Source organism: Notolabrus celidotus, chromosome 10, assembly GCF_009762535.1.
Source record: "Notolabrus celidotus isolate fNotCel1 chromosome 10, fNotCel1.pri, whole genome shotgun sequence".
Classification (NCBI taxonomy): domain Eukaryota; kingdom Metazoa; phylum Chordata; class Actinopteri; order Labriformes; family Labridae; genus Notolabrus; species Notolabrus celidotus.
The window spans coordinates 29,236,253-29,253,463 of NC_048281.1; the positions used below are offsets into that span (position 1 = coordinate 29,236,253).

General features: G+C 39.9%; 1 protein-coding gene across 4 annotated transcripts in view; it reads right to left on the reverse strand.

Annotated features, from left to right (window-relative positions):
- Window positions 1-17,211, reverse strand: part of klf7b (Kruppel-like factor 7b) — a 181,485-nt gene that overhangs the window by 19,744 nt on the left and 144,530 nt on the right. The gene's annotated exons all lie outside the window — the stretch shown is intronic.

Here is a 17,211-nt window from a genome sequence, read left to right on the forward strand (position 1 = left end):
AGCACCGCGGCGTGTTAATTCATAATCCCAAATTCACCCTGAAATGAATCTCGTTTTGTTCCCTCTATCACCACCCCTCCTCACCCCCCTGCCCACACACACACACACATACACACACATACACACAGCCATAACACACACACACACACACACCCTGAGGTGGTGGGATCTGAAATGTAAATGAAGTTTCATCCCCCACTTCACCAGATGGGAGAAGAGATGCTCTATTGTTCTCAGCCTGTAGTTATCTCTCCATGATAGAAAGCCTTCCAGCTGTGTGTGTGTGTACATGTGTGTATTTTGGCTAGAGGTGTGTGTGTGTGTGGGTAGTGTGTTGGAGCAGACTGACTTCAGATGGGATTTGATGATGTCTGAGGCTACATCCGCACTGATACGTTGAGAACACAGAACTTCGCTACGTTTACGGCGAGCATCTTTCTGAACCCGTGAAACAAAGGCGTCTTTCTATTATTTAGTCCGTACATCCTTTACTCCTTTCCTTGCCTCCTCTGTTTACATCTCAATGAATCACAATCTGTGTTTCAGGCAGAGGATGCAAGGACAAGACACAAAGAGAGAGGAAACAGGAGACAGGCTAAATAAGAGCTTTGGAGTTGTTGTAATAAGCCACAACCGTCACCCTGAGATCAAGCACAATCCTCACCATGCTCATGAGCTTTGGATGGTGACCAAAAGATTGATATTGCAGATACAGCTTCCTCTAAAGAGATATGGTCTGGAGCTTGGACATCCGGGGGCAGCCCTGAGTCAAGACAAGACTTGTTTGCATTGAGAGGAGCCAGTTCAGGTGGTTTGGGCATCTGATAATGCCTCAAAGCTGCCTCCCTTTGGAGATTTTCTGGGCATGTCCAACCGGGAGGACACCCCAAGGTAGACCCACAACTTGCTGGTTGTGGAGCTGGAAAGTGTCACTTGGGAGAGGGATGTTTGGGGCAACTTATGTAGCCTGCTGCCACCACGACCCGGCTCCAGATACTCAGAAGAAAACATATTGATGGATGTTTCATAACCAATTTTGTTACAACTCAAGTTTTGTACAAATGCACATGGTTTATATGAGCCACTCGTGTGTCACACTTTTTCAACATCCCAAGTGTTTAAAAAAACTTCTGCAAAGGAAACAACTGCGCATCAATTCTCAGACACAGCTCCTGCAGCGATCAGCCTCTCACCTTGTCCTCTTTATTCAAGATGCATACAGTTTCAAGAATTGAGACATCCGTCACTATGGCAGGCTGGGATTGATTTGTGGGTCACAGGCAGGAAGCCAGAGGGGACAGACAACAATGAGGGTGGCTTTTTCTCAAACTCAGCAGATTCTGTTTTGTTATGAAAAGCACTGGGTTTGCAGAGTCTCCTGGCAGACACAGAGGTTTTTAAGATGATGACACAGACACCCACTTCAGCTTCCTGATCGGGTCGTAACAGTTCAAGTTGTCTGTGCTTTACGACTGCATTGAGTGCCTCATACACGTGATACTTGCAGTCACTTTTACACCTCGTCTGCGATCCAAACAAATAGACTCCTGGTCATAATTTCTGCCTTCTTCTACCAAATAGTAGACCTGACACCCCTTAACAGTGGAAGTGAGAGCTAAGTGCAAGCTGCCATTCTTCTAAATATATTTAAATTTTCAGTATGGGCGTCATAGAGTTTGTGAAAAGATGAGCGACAAGACATTTTCCCTAAAGTGAAGCCAAAACTTTTAGAGCCCTCCCTGTGGACTGGCTGCAGCATAGGCCAGAAGGCTCCTCAGTGTGTCAACAGATGGAACATGGGACAAGCTATTAAACCAAAATACATGTCAAAGGCTGAAATAATTCAAGTTTTATGTCATTATAAGATAAGATATGGGGGAAATTATTTTGTTACAGCAGCTTACAACACGGGACAGGGGAAAACAACAATGTACTAACATAGTTAAAAAATATAATAACAATAATAATAGCAATGATAAAGGTAAAATAGAATAAAATAGAATAAAATAGAATAAAATAAAATAAAATAAAATAAAAGATGGCAACTATTACAGATGTATACACACTATGTACACTTCTATCTGATAAATAGATAGGAGAGTTATTGCACGGATAAAATTGCACCAGGTTATTAAAAAAAAAAACCCACTTAGTTATTATATGGGATGGGGCAAATATCAATATGCCAATACAAAGATTGTCGTCCCATAGTGATATTTAGATTTTAACGGCCAATCTGAATCCCTTTGGATTTGATTTTTTACCTCGTCACTACTACTGTATGAATCTTGATAGTGGCAATAATGACATTAGTTCTGCACTTAACATTTTGTAGCGACTACTAGGAGCCAAAAGCCGCTGAGAGGCTGACGCTGGGCCGAGTTATTGCCAGACGCGCTAAAGCAAAAAACACTAATGCACAAAAATAAGTTTAACCTTTTATTATCAAAAAAGGATGATAAACTCATGATAAAGTGCACAAACAAAAATAGGAAAAGTAAGTGATAAATAAGCGTTCATTAAGCGAAAAACAAGCGTAAAGCAAGCGGTCAACAAAAAGTACGGAGACCCAGCTCCCCCCCTCTCTCTACCTCTCAAACAATGGGACACAGGTGGCCTAAATTAACTTGGTATCCCCGCCCCTAACACATGACCCGTAAATAACCTAATTAACTAATCCCACAATAAACTATATTGTAAACAAACACCATAAATAACACCACAAAAAGTATACAAACAATATCCTACCCTAAACCTCAAAATAACATAATATAAACACTTGAAGTCCCTTCATGGCTCCAACACATTTAGAGGCAATTTGTACTCTTCAGTAATTCAGATAACATAACTATTATATGAATGTCTTGCGATTTATCATTTATATCAGAATCCCTGAGTTTGTGATGGTATTGATATGGTCGGCCATTTATTGAGCAACAGGTATCGTATCATATTGTATTGTTTCATATCGTATCATTTTGTTTTGTATCGTATCGTTTCATATTGTTTTGTATCATTGGGTGTTTCTTATCGTGAAATTTCGTATGGTATCATATTGTTTTTTATCGTACCATTTTCTATTGTATTGTTTCGTTTTGTATCGTATTGCATCGTATCATTTATTTTCGTATTGTATCATATCGTTTTTCCTCGTATCATTTTCTATTGTATTGTTTTGAATCGTATTATTTCATCTCGTATTGTATTGTATCGTTTGGTCTCGTATCGTATCTCATTATTTATATTTTAAGTTGACTCCACATTTTTATTACTGTAATGTAACGGTAGCTAATGAAATACCACTTTATGAACACTTTCTTCAATGCTGCTATACTCAGTGTCTTATTCCTCACTAGCTTTTTAAAATGTCTGGCTTCTTTGTTTTTTTATTGTGTGTTTTCTATGTCCAATACCTTTCTGTGAATCCAATTAGCCTTCAGGGACAATAGTAGTTCAAGTTGAGTTGATATCATCTTAACTCATTGTATTATATTATGTGTTAACCTGAGGTTTTGACCCTATCATGTTCCTATCACATTGATATATGTGAGTGTTTATACCCTCCCCTGAAGAAAGGCTACACCGCACTAACAGAAATAGTGATTAAAACTGATACAATGAAAAAAAAACACACATTTGTTGTTGAACAGTAAAACTCAGAAGTATTCTGTCTGCAGATTTGCTTAGTGACAAAACAAGCCTTTGCTGTAATCCTCTAAATGTCATCCTCGTGTTATTTTATTGATTGATGATTGGCCTAATTTTGCCTTAAGCTATTTCAAATGTCATCCTGCAGACTCTCTGGTGCTTACACTTTGTCTTATTGAGTTACCAGATCTTTGCACAACAGTGTGACTGATCACTAACAACTATTGTGTATTACAGTGTTGTATTTATTAAACTACAAGCAAATGTATTTGTTCCTGCACAGCTGCAGTTTTGTCTCCATTCTGTTCCAGGCAGACTCAACTTGTCATTTCTCACTGAATACAGCCCCCTGCTGCTGCTCCGACTCTTCCACAGGAAATCTCATTTCTTTACTGTTATGAGCCGGTTTGAGCGTATAGTTGCTGCGCTTCATTTCATTGCAGCGATATAACTCACACATTCAGGGTTCAGAGCGAGAAAACAAACAGTCCAGGGGGTCCAGTTTGCAGAGTTCAGACACCAAAACACTGCGCAAAGGTTTTATCATCTCATAAGTTAAAACTTTACAACTCCAGAAAGCTTTTACAGCAGCAACATTATTGTATCCAATGTGTGTTTTATGAGGTATCCAGTAGGTGATCTTAGTGAACAAAGTCAATTAAAGCCATAAATTCCTCTGCAGGTGACAGAAAAAATAAGTTCTCGTGTCACAAAGTGTCGTCAGCACAGCCTGTGTTTGTTCAGGGAGGCAAGGGTGATAGAAGCCTCAGCCTCCATCCCTTTGTGACTTTTTTTTGCTTCATGCTCAGGCTCAGAAAATACAACTGGATATCCAAGTCAGCCAAATCACTATGGTACATATCCTTAATTTGTGCTCTTATATTTTGAGAGCAATTTTTGCTATTGGAACATGGTGAGTTAACAATGGTTCTTACACCTACAGGTATTTTTCACGTGACAGACTTCTCATCAATAAATACATAAAACAGTGTTATTGGCCAGATGAGGTTGTACGTAGGACTCTGTTTTTTTTTGTACATTACTTTTAGAATTTAAAATCCTTCTTTTAACCTACAAAGCCCTTAAAAATCAGACACCCTCATATCTTATCTTTCTTGATAAAGCTTATAGTTAGAGCTGGCTCAGGCTTGGACCAGCTTTTGTTATGCTGCTATAGGCCTAGACTGCCGGGGGAACTGGCGCACTGACACACTGGGATCCTATCTCACCCCCTTACCCCCATCACTTACTTTAACTCTTCCTGTCCCATTGAAAGTTACTAACCATAGACCTTTCTGGAGTCCCTGAGCTCCCTTGTCTCATAGGTTCCTCTGAGCTGCTGTAGGCGTCCTCCTGCTGCGGACGTTCTGGACTCCAGCAGCAACTGCTACTACTACTCGTCTCATCACTATCACCTCTATCTCTTACTCCCCTCTATCCCTCTTCCAAGACCCAACTCGGTCGAGGCAGATGGCTGTCTAACATGAGTCTGGTTATGCCTGAGGTTTCTGCCTGTTAAAGGAAATTTTTCCTCGCCACTGAAACTAGCTAAATACTGCGATGTGCAATGCTCATGATGGATTAAGGTGGGGTCAGACTGAGTCTTACCCTGTGTTGAAGTTGGGTCTCTGTTCATAATTTGACACAGAGTACGGTCTAGACCTCCTATGTTTGTAAAAGCGTCTTGAGCTAACGTTTGTTGTGATTTGGCGCTATACAAATAAAGATTGATTGATTGATTTTAATGCACAGACACAAAAATGAACAAAAGTAACATAGGCAGGCACTGACACACCAAGCTGCTTTGTACAGGCCTTTAGATGTAAATTAACTGCGATGGAGAGTGCAAAGACACTGTAATAAATATGGTTATGTATTGGGCTCATTCATGCAGGAGGTGGAAGTTTTATAGTGTTTACAGGTTTTATACAGCGTATGGTTTCAAATGATGAAAAATGAAATAATAAAAAGATAGTCCCAAATCACAAATCCCCGCAGCCTCATCTAAATTAATAAGGCAGGAAATTTCTTGGCTCTGCTGAAACACCAACCGAGTCAGTTCACTTCACATTTCAAATATTTCAAATATTAATAAAGAGAAACACACACTGCATTTTCTGCACGGCACACTCAGGTTAAAAAAAAAAAAAAAAAGTGGCAAAGCTACATCGAGACCCCTGGTGTGTGTGTGTGTGTGTGAGAACTGGGGGGTGGTAACTATAATTGGGGCCTTAATGACTCCTAATGGGGAGTAATACAGCAGCTTACACTCAGTTAGCCAGATGTCCCAGCAGCCCTTGCTCTGCTATCACAGCACACACCAATCTTCTTAAGGAGACAAACACAAACACACACGATCCAAAACTAAGTGGAACTAATGTGAAAACCGAAGTGTTTTACAGCGCGGTGGAGGAGTGTCTGGCTGCAGAAAGAAAAGGATGTGTTCACAAGTACTTTGTTTTTTTGGGGGGAGAGGTTTTGAGTAAGTAAAATTTCTCAAGCTCAAACTTAAAGTACTTTGGTGATATTCTAATTACATTTCACACAGAGTGGATTTTACTTTTGCTTTTTAATTGAGCCTGTGCTAGTTTTTTTTAAAGCTAACTGGCTTTTTTTTTACATCATGGCTGCAGCAGGAGCCACGGCTTAGCTATGGTGTGCCTAAAGGGACAAAAAGGCACGTGATTAAAAATGCAATACGTTAACTTTGGACCTTAGTTACCTATTCCTAGTATCAGCACATACACCGTGTTTTAAATTATTATGCAAGTTGCATTTTTGTGAATATTTAAAAAACTATGTCAACAGTCGTTTTCATATTTGTTAGGAAGTCAGATAATGAATATATTACTCAACTGTGTGGTTAAATGATGCTTTTCAAAGTACGTTGGCCGTATTTTTAAATAAATGCAGAATCTGCAGAAATGAGCGTGCCAAATTATTATGCATGTTGGTGAAAAGAGCAATATAACCTGTGAAAATTAAAAAACTAGGCACCATTTTTAATGTTCTATTGATTGAAAATAATAATATTTACTACAACTGTATTCAAACTTCAACAAAAACAACAGTTTTCTTTACATTTCTATACAAATTAAAACTGTTAATGTCTTTAAAACATTTCAGATCTAAAGTGTTTCTCAAATGTCCAATACAACCTCCTTTTCTTTCAGTGAGGGTCAGAGGTCACTGGTAAACAGATTTAGTGAGGTTTCTGATGACGAAAAGCATCGTGTTAACCACACAGTTGAAGAAATATATTCACTATCTGACTTCCTATCAAAATTGAAAACGACTGTTAACATAGTTTTTAAAATATTCACAAAAATGCAACTTGTATAATACTTTGGAACACGGTGTAAACTGCACTCTTGAAAAATTCCCCAGACTTTTGAGGTGCTCTGCAAAGTGAGAACACAAATGGCTTGATTTTTCACCACAGCTTATCCTGGACTTTTCCTCCCAGCACCAGGGTCAAATATCTGCAAGAAGTAGTGTGAGCTGAGGTGTGAACACAGCAGGCACAAATCTGGAAAATTCACCATGAGAAGTGGGTGGGTTCATGGTATATATAATGTGACCGCTGTGCAAGCTTTGCTATCTTCATGCAAGCGGCTTCATACTCTCTTCCACTTGCCAGTATGTTCTTTTCCATTCTTTCATAGATTCTGTGAATACAACTGTTTACACACAGCATTGATATAAAACAAGAAACTGTCATCATTGTGACAGACTCTGTTTGGTCTGCCATCTTGGGTATCATGCAGACCTTACACAATGACTACTACAGCTTGTGTGTGGATAAGCAATTTGGAAAATTTCAGGGTCAGCCAAAATTTTTCGGAGTGCACACATGAAAGGAGCTGAAGTCCTTCTGTTGCCGGACTGTTCAGTATAACCAAATTGATTGGGTGTCAGGTAGACACAAAACAAATGTCAAACAATAGTGGTTGCTGTTGCAGATTTACATGTCAAAGAGGACTGGGGTCACTCTCATGAAATATTCTAAAAGCCTTGATGAAAGAGTCAGAAACACAAAGGAAAACTTAAGACGCAGCTTCCTACTTTCATTGTCTTGCACCTTCTTTATTTTCATGCTGTTTACCCACAGGACACAAACACAATCTCAAATTGCTTTTTTTGAATGTTATTTTCCAAAATTCACCGCTTTTGAATCATCGTTTCAAAATAACACCGGCTGTAAAAGTAGCCCTCCACGGACAAATATGTGAGGCGAGAGCAGCTTTCAGAGACAGGTGATGCAACGACAGGTAAAAAGATGATGTGCTACAGACACATCCAACTGTGAATGCTGCCCTCTTCCACGTTATTTTCCCCCCACTTCCTGTGGCCCTTTGATCAAGAGTCGTCTTTCATCCACAGATACAACGTGACTGCAAGGTGACGCAGTTGTTCTCAGACTAAATGAATTCCACATCATGAGCTGCTCTCTGCTGGATTTACATATTCAAATCCTTCAGTCAAATCTCCAGCAGTCGCTCGCTGATTTCCACAACAGGGATCTGGTTTTTGTTGCTGTCTCAGTGCATTTTGCAGAGAGACCTTCCTCTCCCGGCTCGTCTAGACTTTGGGAGTTGTTGTTAAAAGTCAGAATTTAAGAATCCTTTAGTTCACTATCTTTTCTTCTTGCTTTGCGTTCCATTGAGGGTTAGATTCATCAGTGTTTTATAGAAGCTGAACTACACTCAGGTGGATTTTCCATCCATTGTTTGACAAATATCTAACACTGTATACACTTAACCAACTCTTAGTTTGAATGACCGACGATCACTTATTTTCCGGCTCTGAATCTTAGGGATGTAACTCCAGCTGTTTTACACATCAAACCCTGTTAAATAGGGTTTGGGGGTATTAAAGAATAAACTATGTGTCTTCTTTTTTTTTTGGAAGCCTCAGCATCAGTCAGAGCTGAAGATTCAGAGTTTGTAGTCCACTCCTCTTCTCTCGCTCGAGGCCAAAAGCTTGAGGCTAGCTTCGCCACCACTAGCATAAAACACCTGATACTCTTTGGGAACAGTTGGTGGTTGTGTTGCATCATGGGTAATGTAGATGCCAAGTTGTGACAAGGAGAGGTAGAAAATAAGACTGTTTGACAATGCTGCATTAATATCAACCAACAACTTTCCATTGTAAGTCCAATGATTTATATGAGTGTAATGTCAAACTAATGGTGTGCTCTGTTGGAGATTGGCATCTTGTTAGGGCTGAGACTATAAAAGACTAATGGGTTGTAACAAAAGGTTGTAAGCTTGATTGCCAGTTAGGGGCTTTAGCTGTGGTCATAAAGGCTTTGTATCGTAAAATGAAATAATAAAGGGGCCACAAGGTACGAGCGATGACAAAAAGGATAACGAAGGCAGATACAGATGATCTGGGTGGTTCTTTTACAGGACAGATTGTTGCATTCAGAAAGTCCTTGTTATTAGGTGTCATGCTTTTTAAGGGGGACCATTAACGGTGGTCAAGACTCAACTCAACTTTACATAGAATAACAGAGAGACAGAAAAAAACAGCAATAGTAAAATTATAAAAGGCATGGTTATAAATAAAATACTTAAAAATAAAATAAAATCAATACAGTAAAATTAATTTAATAAGTAATAGTGGAAAGAAAAGTTAAAAATAAGGTAGCGTTACCAAGATCAGATGAATACAAGAAATAAATAGATAAATAAATAATTAAATAAGATAAATAAATGTTAAAGCAATGATTAAACAATAATGATTAAATTAATAATAAAAATAATAATGAATAATTGAATTATAAAAAATATAATTATTAAATTAATAATAAAAATAATAAAAATAATAATGCAGTCCAGGGCTAAAATTAAATTACTCTGAATTAAAAGCTAGATTAAAAAGCTAAGTCTTAAGTTTACTTTTAGAAACACCCAGACTCCATGTCACACGTGTAATTGAAGAAAAATGAAGCCAATGAAGAAGTGCAAAAAAAAAGGCTGTTGTTCCTTCAGTGTCCACTTAATGCTGCCCCCCAAAAACTTTTGTCTTATTCTTCATCATCCAACTACAATTTTCAGATATTTCCTTTGTGGGAGGCAGAATTGGAGGTAACCCCACAGGGGGTGACTTGGAACAATCTGAGGGACTTAATCTAGCAGCATGTGTCTGAACCCCCGGGAGGAGCTTGAGGAACTTGCTGTGTTTTAGCAGCTCCACTTACACTCCCTGTTGTTACTGTGACTACTTCAGGGACACGGGACAAATGGATGGTTAAAAGAATCCAACTGATGTTGACACCAATATTTATTACCATGGAAGCTTTTTAATTATATAGTAAATATAATTTATCTATCGCCTCCTGCACGTTCATATACTTCATATATGTCTGCACACTTGCAGATGCTGGTCTAATACATCATTACTGAGTGATTTTGGTTAATTGGTGTTGGTTAGTTTCCAAATGAACCTCTTTAAATGAGAAAACTGTAAATATCCCACATACTTTCTTGTTAAAGGACAGACTCAAACACATTCGGAGGTTTGATTCTTGAATAGATTCTTCTAGTTTTGCAGGAAAGCAGAAATCCTCTGTGTTGAATCAACAGCAGCGATATCCGAAAGTGTAAATCCTCCTACTCACTCCTCAGAGTCCTCCTCACTCAGGCCTGAATACAGGACCAATATTTTCTACATACAATGGCAAACCACTTGGCAGCTTATCCTGTTGGAGAAATGCTACACTCTCAACCTGCATGTCCGTATATGCGTGTGTGTGTGTGTGTGTGTGTGTGTGTGTGTGTGTGTGTGTGTGTGTGTGTGTGTGTGTGATATGGGGTATGAGTGGGGGCCGCAGGTGCCAGACAGGCGGCCGTTTCACACTCGTCTTCTGTAATTGGCCAGAGCACCCACTCTTCCTTCAATAGGACCCCCCTCAAACACACACACACACACACACACACACTCTCACACACACATATATAGATGCTCTATAACACACACTCACACACACTGTCGGAGGAATGAAGCAAGGCCAGCTCGGGCCTGACGCCACAGCAACCATGACGCCAGCCAATTATAGCACAGCAAGGCAAGGATGCGTGATAAAGTCACCTAGCAACTGAGAGAAAGAGAGAGAGGGGGGTGGGTGAGAGAGAGAAAGAGAGAGAGAGAGAGAGAGAGAGAAAGAGAGAGAGAGAGAGAGAGAGAGAGAGAGAGAGAGAGAGAGAGAGAGAGAGAGAGAGAGAGAGAGAGAGAGAGAGAGAGAGAGAGAGATTAACAGGCATGGACAATCAAGCAGCCACCAACCAATTATGGAAGAGTGTGATGCAGTTGCTTGGCAACCCAAAGTGAATGAGCAAGTAGAGAGAGAGAGAGAAAGAGCAGGTTGGAGGTTGGATTCAGTGGGTGTGTGGAAGAGTAGTGTGTGTGTGTTTGAGTGTGTGTTTGAGTGAGTGTGTGTGTGTGTGTGAGTGGAGGTCTGGGGTTACAGCAGGGGGTTTTCCAACATGAGGTTTTGGAGTTACCTGCTGAGGATGAGGGTGGAGTCTGATTCTTAAAAAGTCAGACCCTTCATGCCATGCAGGGTTTTTTTTTTATGTTTAAAACCAAGAGCTGCACCTGACACCATCATACATTATAGTCCAGATATCTGGTTTGCAGACCATGCTTTCAAATTGTAAACATTAAATCTTATATTTTCTTAAAGCTCCTGTGAAGAGTTTTTAACCAATTATAAAACAGACTGAAATGAATGCCGCTGTCTCTTTGTCAGCTACAAAGGAAACAAGGCCCTCTGCAACAAAATCGATGATTTCTATACATCATTTTTAACGGCTACAATCACTACTGAGGGTGTCAGATAAAGTATGTTACAGCAGACTGCCTAAACAGCAAATATTCACATTAAAGCTGCTGTTGGTAGGGATGGTGTAAAAAATGTTACTTTTTTTCTGCTGGGTTTGGAGAAAAGGTCATAATACCAGTCGGTACTCATCTGTAAGTGAAGCAATTTGAGATTATGGCAAAATCTCTGTATTTTCCAATGCCTTTGTATCAAGCAGTGTTAATATTCCCCTTGTTCCCATTATCAGGTACCAATCAGAGCTACTCCCCAACCCTCTGTCCTGATTGGTCAAGTGGAGGCCCCACTACGTCGCCCTGATTAGCTGGGAAGCCACTACTTCCTCATAGAATGCGCACAATGATGTTTTGTGGGCGGTGTTACGACAGCAGAGAGGGGAGGGGTAGGGTTGACATTGAAAAACTCTCTCAGAACTTATGTTTATATCACGTCTACCAACAGCAGCTTTAAGTGCTATGATTAACTGTAAAAACAAAGATGATGTTATTCATTGAAAAACATTTTTTGCCTGGATAAAAGAGGTATAAGTTTGTCCACAGGGGGCGCCAAAAACTATGCACACCAATAGTTTTACACAGGGGCTTTAATTAATTGTTTCCATTATCAGTTGGTGCATTCTTGAAACTTAGTCCAGTCACACAAACTCATTAAGAACAATGAAGCTAGGAATAACTTTGTCTAAATGAAATTATTAAGACATGTCATCCACTTGAATTGTAAAAATCTATAAACAACTTGGGATAAAGGAACTGCTTATTATCAGAAAAGATTATTTATTAAGAACGTAGCATTTCTAAATTGTAGAATCAATTGAAATGGATCACTGCATGCATCAGTCATGACTTCCAAAAGGTACAAATATTTGTTTGCAAACCTTAAATGTCAGACGGAGCATTTAAATGTCACACAACATTGAACTGTCAGGCGTTTCAGGTGCTGCTTGAACATGCTGACACTTTTACGGCCCCAAGAAATGTCACACCACAGAAATCTGAAAACAGAGGATGGTTTGAATTTTGATATTTGGCAAACTGATGAGTTTGGAGGAAGACACTCCAATGAAAATGCTAATATCAGTCTTTATATAAATGAGGAAAAACGGTTTGAAGGTGTTCTTAAAGTTTTATGTCACTCAAGATCTGCTTTCTTTCTAGGTGTCTTATAGAAAACTAACAGGATTATATGAACCACAGTACTTTCTCACATGTGAATTGAGATACTTCAGACCTGCCTTTAACTTTGACCCACATAAACCTGACAGATTATCGCTTGTTAGAGAGCTAAACTAGCTTTTCCCCCATTTCCTGTCTTTGTTTTCAGCTTAACTTGTCTGTTTAATCGAAGCGCACACTCATCTGACAGCAGCTTGGTGTGTCCCCCAAAATGTAAGTGTGTTCATGTTTGTTGCAATGTGTTTATTAGGTATGTTTCGCTATTGTTGAGGAGGCGCCCACACTCTGAGTAAATGCTCTCTTCCAAAATTTCATTAAGTACAGCTAGGACATTTGAAAGACACTCTTAAACTCCTTCCAAAACTGCTCGTCTATTCTGCTATCTCAGCTGCCAAGTATGTAGTTAAGTGAATTGTTTTTGGACTGCTGCTTCAGTAATAAGGATGATACAATTATTAGCCATCCGCTTTTTTTAGAGATCCGACCAGATCCAAGAGAGTGACAAAGACGACCAACATAAAACCCTGGCTGTGGCACAGAACATCTCTGACAGGGTTCTGCAGAGCTTTACTGAATTAATTTCTGCATGTATTAATGTAGCAGCTCATCCCTAATTGAACATTTTCATACAGCATCAGGACGTAAACCTGAATTGAAATCCTAGCTGCAGCTCAGGGTAACAGTATTGGATACAAACAGAGGAATATTATTACCAACATTATGTGAAATTGCAGCACATGCGCTGTATCCTCCTGACAGACCTCACTGTAATGATGTTTCTAATGGCCTCTGGTGTGCTCTCTGTGACAGTAAGTGCATTGATGTTGTGCAGGCTTTCTGCAGTTGCTCCTCCCCATAGTCTCTGCTACGCTAATCCCTCCCTACATGTATGTTCAATGATTTATGGTCATAATAACCCAAAAAGAGGATTAAGCTAATTAAACCACAGTGCTGCGCTTGTAGTGAACACATCGGGAGGGAATACGCCGCCCCCACATTTATATTGCACATGCACACACACACATACAGAGTAAAGAGGTTGCATTGCTTCAGGGTGTCTTTCTTTTCTCAGTGAATGATCCAGCCTCTAAAAGATCATCGTTGGTTGGCATGACTCGACTGTAGAATCATCAGAAGATTAAAGATACTGCATCCAGCGGCCATGCTAACTGAAAGCTAGCCGCTGCATTCTGGATTACATATAATAAAGCTACAGAAGTAAGGTCCCCAGGCTATGCTAGGTGCTGCCCTGCAATGTAATGCTGCACTTACAGCCATGAGATGGTCGCTGGGATCATATATAAGCCTGTAACACGCTGGATTAATGATGCCAAGGTTGCCAGTATTAATACAGCACAAGGTCTCCAGGCTATGGAGCGTAATCCTGGTGAACACCAAGGAAACTGCTAACGCTGGATGACGGCAACTGGAGGCCATGAACCAATACAGATACTGTAAATGATGCTGTGGCTCAAGCTAAAGTTGACTAATGCTAGCTTCAGGTGGTACAAGTCAGTGCATGCCTTATGCTGCAGATAAGTGACAGAGTCAGTGGTTACTTTTATAATCTACAATATGTCCAATCCAGAATAATAATTGACTTTGAAACTGACCACTGAACTCTTGTGTGCGTACAAATCTGTGGTCAGGGGCGTCGTAGTGGGGGGAAGTGGGACTGACTTCCAAGGGCCCAAGTGGGGAGGGGGACCTTAATGGGCCTGATATAAAATGCGTTTTCTACTACGCTTTTCTTTTGTTTTCTTATAACTGCATTAAGATAACTAAAATTGTCCGAATAAATAAACAAACATTCAAAATTCCTTTCTGGAATTCCTTTCCGGCTCAGTGAGATGCAAGTCTCATGTCTAAAGTGGGGAACTGTCATATTTTTACAGCATCAAGTGTGGCTGAATCTGATTGGAAGTAAACTGTAGGTTTTTAGAGTTTTATTTGACTTCATGAGGTTAGATTATATCAAATAATGCCCCCTTGTTGTTATTCAACAAGTCACTTGGCTTCAAATAGTCTTGTTTAAAGAGGTGGACAGTCTGAAGGTCAATATTGTGCTGTTACATTTGGAGAAATTGTAAAAAAAAAAAAATATTGATATGTAGCTTAGATTTGAGTCAGTTCACCAGGATAGTTTTAAGCATGCACTTTTGTGTAATGCAAATAAACCAGTATTATAGCAGCAGTGTTATATTTTGTAGGGTTGGTAATGGTGATGGGTCCCACTGAGATATTTTTTCAGGGAGCCCAGAATTCCTGGCAACGCCCCCTGTCTGTGGTGCAGAGGCTTATGTTACTTTAAATGTAGAAAAGTCAAGCAACAAGCAACAACCCTTAATCTAACAATCTCCAGAGTCAATACGGTGCCAGCATGAACATTAGAGTATTTTGGAAAAAAAAGGGATCATCTTATAATCAGGGTTTACACCTTGCAATTCCTAAATTCATTCACAGTAGTTGTTGGCATCACTTCTCTGTAGAGTCGGTGCAACCCTCATGATTAGCTGTCACTCACAACTACAGCAGCAGAGGGATGAAAGATGGAGAGACACATGATGGTCAGAGAAAAAAGTGTCTGAAAAATAGACCAAGTTATTCAACTACTGAGGCAAAGTCATGTTGCTGCTTTTAAGATAATGGTCAATTGAACAAACTGAAGAAATATAGTGTTCTCTAATGTACGTCAAATAGTTTGACAAAAAAAGGATCACTTTGTGCTTCATTACATATTTTTCCACGTGTACACAGATATAAGTTACTCTGTAAGCTGTTGCTCCTTTAACTGGAGCAAATCCCCATTTCATCTTAATCAAGTCAAATCAATTTTCACTCATGTCTTCTTCATCAACCTCAGTCTCCACTAGGGGTGACCCCAAATAGTCGAATATTCGACGATTCGTTCTAACGCGCCTTAGTCGACTGCCAATCTCATAGTCGAATATTTGCAAATGAAACGTGGATCATTCCATTAAAACCATGGGGGTGCTCAATGTCTAATTTTACTTTATTTTCCTGTTTCCCGTAAAAATAGTGTCTCATTTAGCCTATTTTTATAAAAATATAAACTTATTTAATGTAATTCTGAGAACAGCTCTTGAAGTGTTAAATCTCCATAAAGTGGTAATTAAATCTCCCCTGGTAATTAAAGGTGGACTCTCCCATTTAGCGGGAGCTGTGGAGCAGACGTACCTCAGCTGGCCTTTTAATCTTTCTACGTTCATGGCAGCTCAAAATGTCAGGAAATAAAACTTCAGTTGATCCTAAAAATAGTGATGAAGATGAGGAGCAGCTTCATGAAGAGGGCTGTGAGATCAAGGATTACCGGACCACACAAAAACTGTACGGGGCCAAAAGAACCAGGAGGGATACCCAAAGCTGTCTGAAGCCTCAAAAACAATCCACAGCATCCCATCATCCCATCCACCTCCACACCATCAGAGAGGATATTCTCAAAGACAGGATTTACAGTCAACAAAGCAAGGAGCGCACTTCTGCCCGTACACACGATGGTTTTCCTCGCGTACAATTTGAAAAAGACTCAAGCGGACAAAGACGCGACGAAAGACTGTTTTAAAAGGTACTGCTAAGAGATTTAAAAACCCTTTAGCTGGTTCAGGTTTGATTATGAACATTATACAAATGTTTAGCCTTAAGTTGGACAGACTACCCTCCGCAGCGCTGCTCTCTGCTGTGTGAACACTGTTTAAATATCTCCTGATTCCTTATTCTATAGTGGCGCGTTGTTCCATGTTTAACGGATGGTGACCTTATTTGAGTTTTCTCTCCTTCATCACCTCGTTGTTTTGCAATATAGATTTAAAAAATCTAAGTTTTTTGCTCATAATATTCTGTTGTCCCTTTTACTTTAAGCTACAAGTCTCTTAATTGTAAAGGGTTATGTGTAATATTGTCATGCGGTCACCATCATGCAGACTTTGGGTCAATAAGGAAAAACAACAAACATTCGACTATTCGTCGACTATGGGCAAAATCTGATGAATCAGATTCGACTAAGCAAATCCTTAGTCGGGCTCACCCCTAGTCTCCACTCACCAAGACTTTGGAAAGCCCTCAGCAAATAGCCCCTGGACACATTAGCGTGGTGTGTGTTCTGACTGAGGGTCACTAAGAGGGCAGCTGTAGTTAGCAGGCAAAGCTGCGTGTCAGAACCCGGCGGACACGGCTGAATTCGCAATGTCATTTACTACCACTCTATCAATCATCAGGCAATTACTGAGGCAAGGTTTTTTGGCACTGAGCTGGAATCAAGGCTCACGAGGAAATTAATAAAGCTGGAGGATCAACGGAGAGGCAGGAGAGGGAGGGGAAAGGTCCTAATCTTGAAGAAAAAACCCCTGAAGGATGAGATGTTGTCTCTGCAGGTTCCTCCTGAAGCTCACCAAACTCATAATAAGTAAATCATCCTCTGGGTTATGTGCATGTGCTAGGTTTTCTGCTTAGCTTTGTGCACAGCTCATGGTTTCAGAACAATACTGAAATAATATACTTAGAGAAAAACAGGGCTGGCATGAGTTT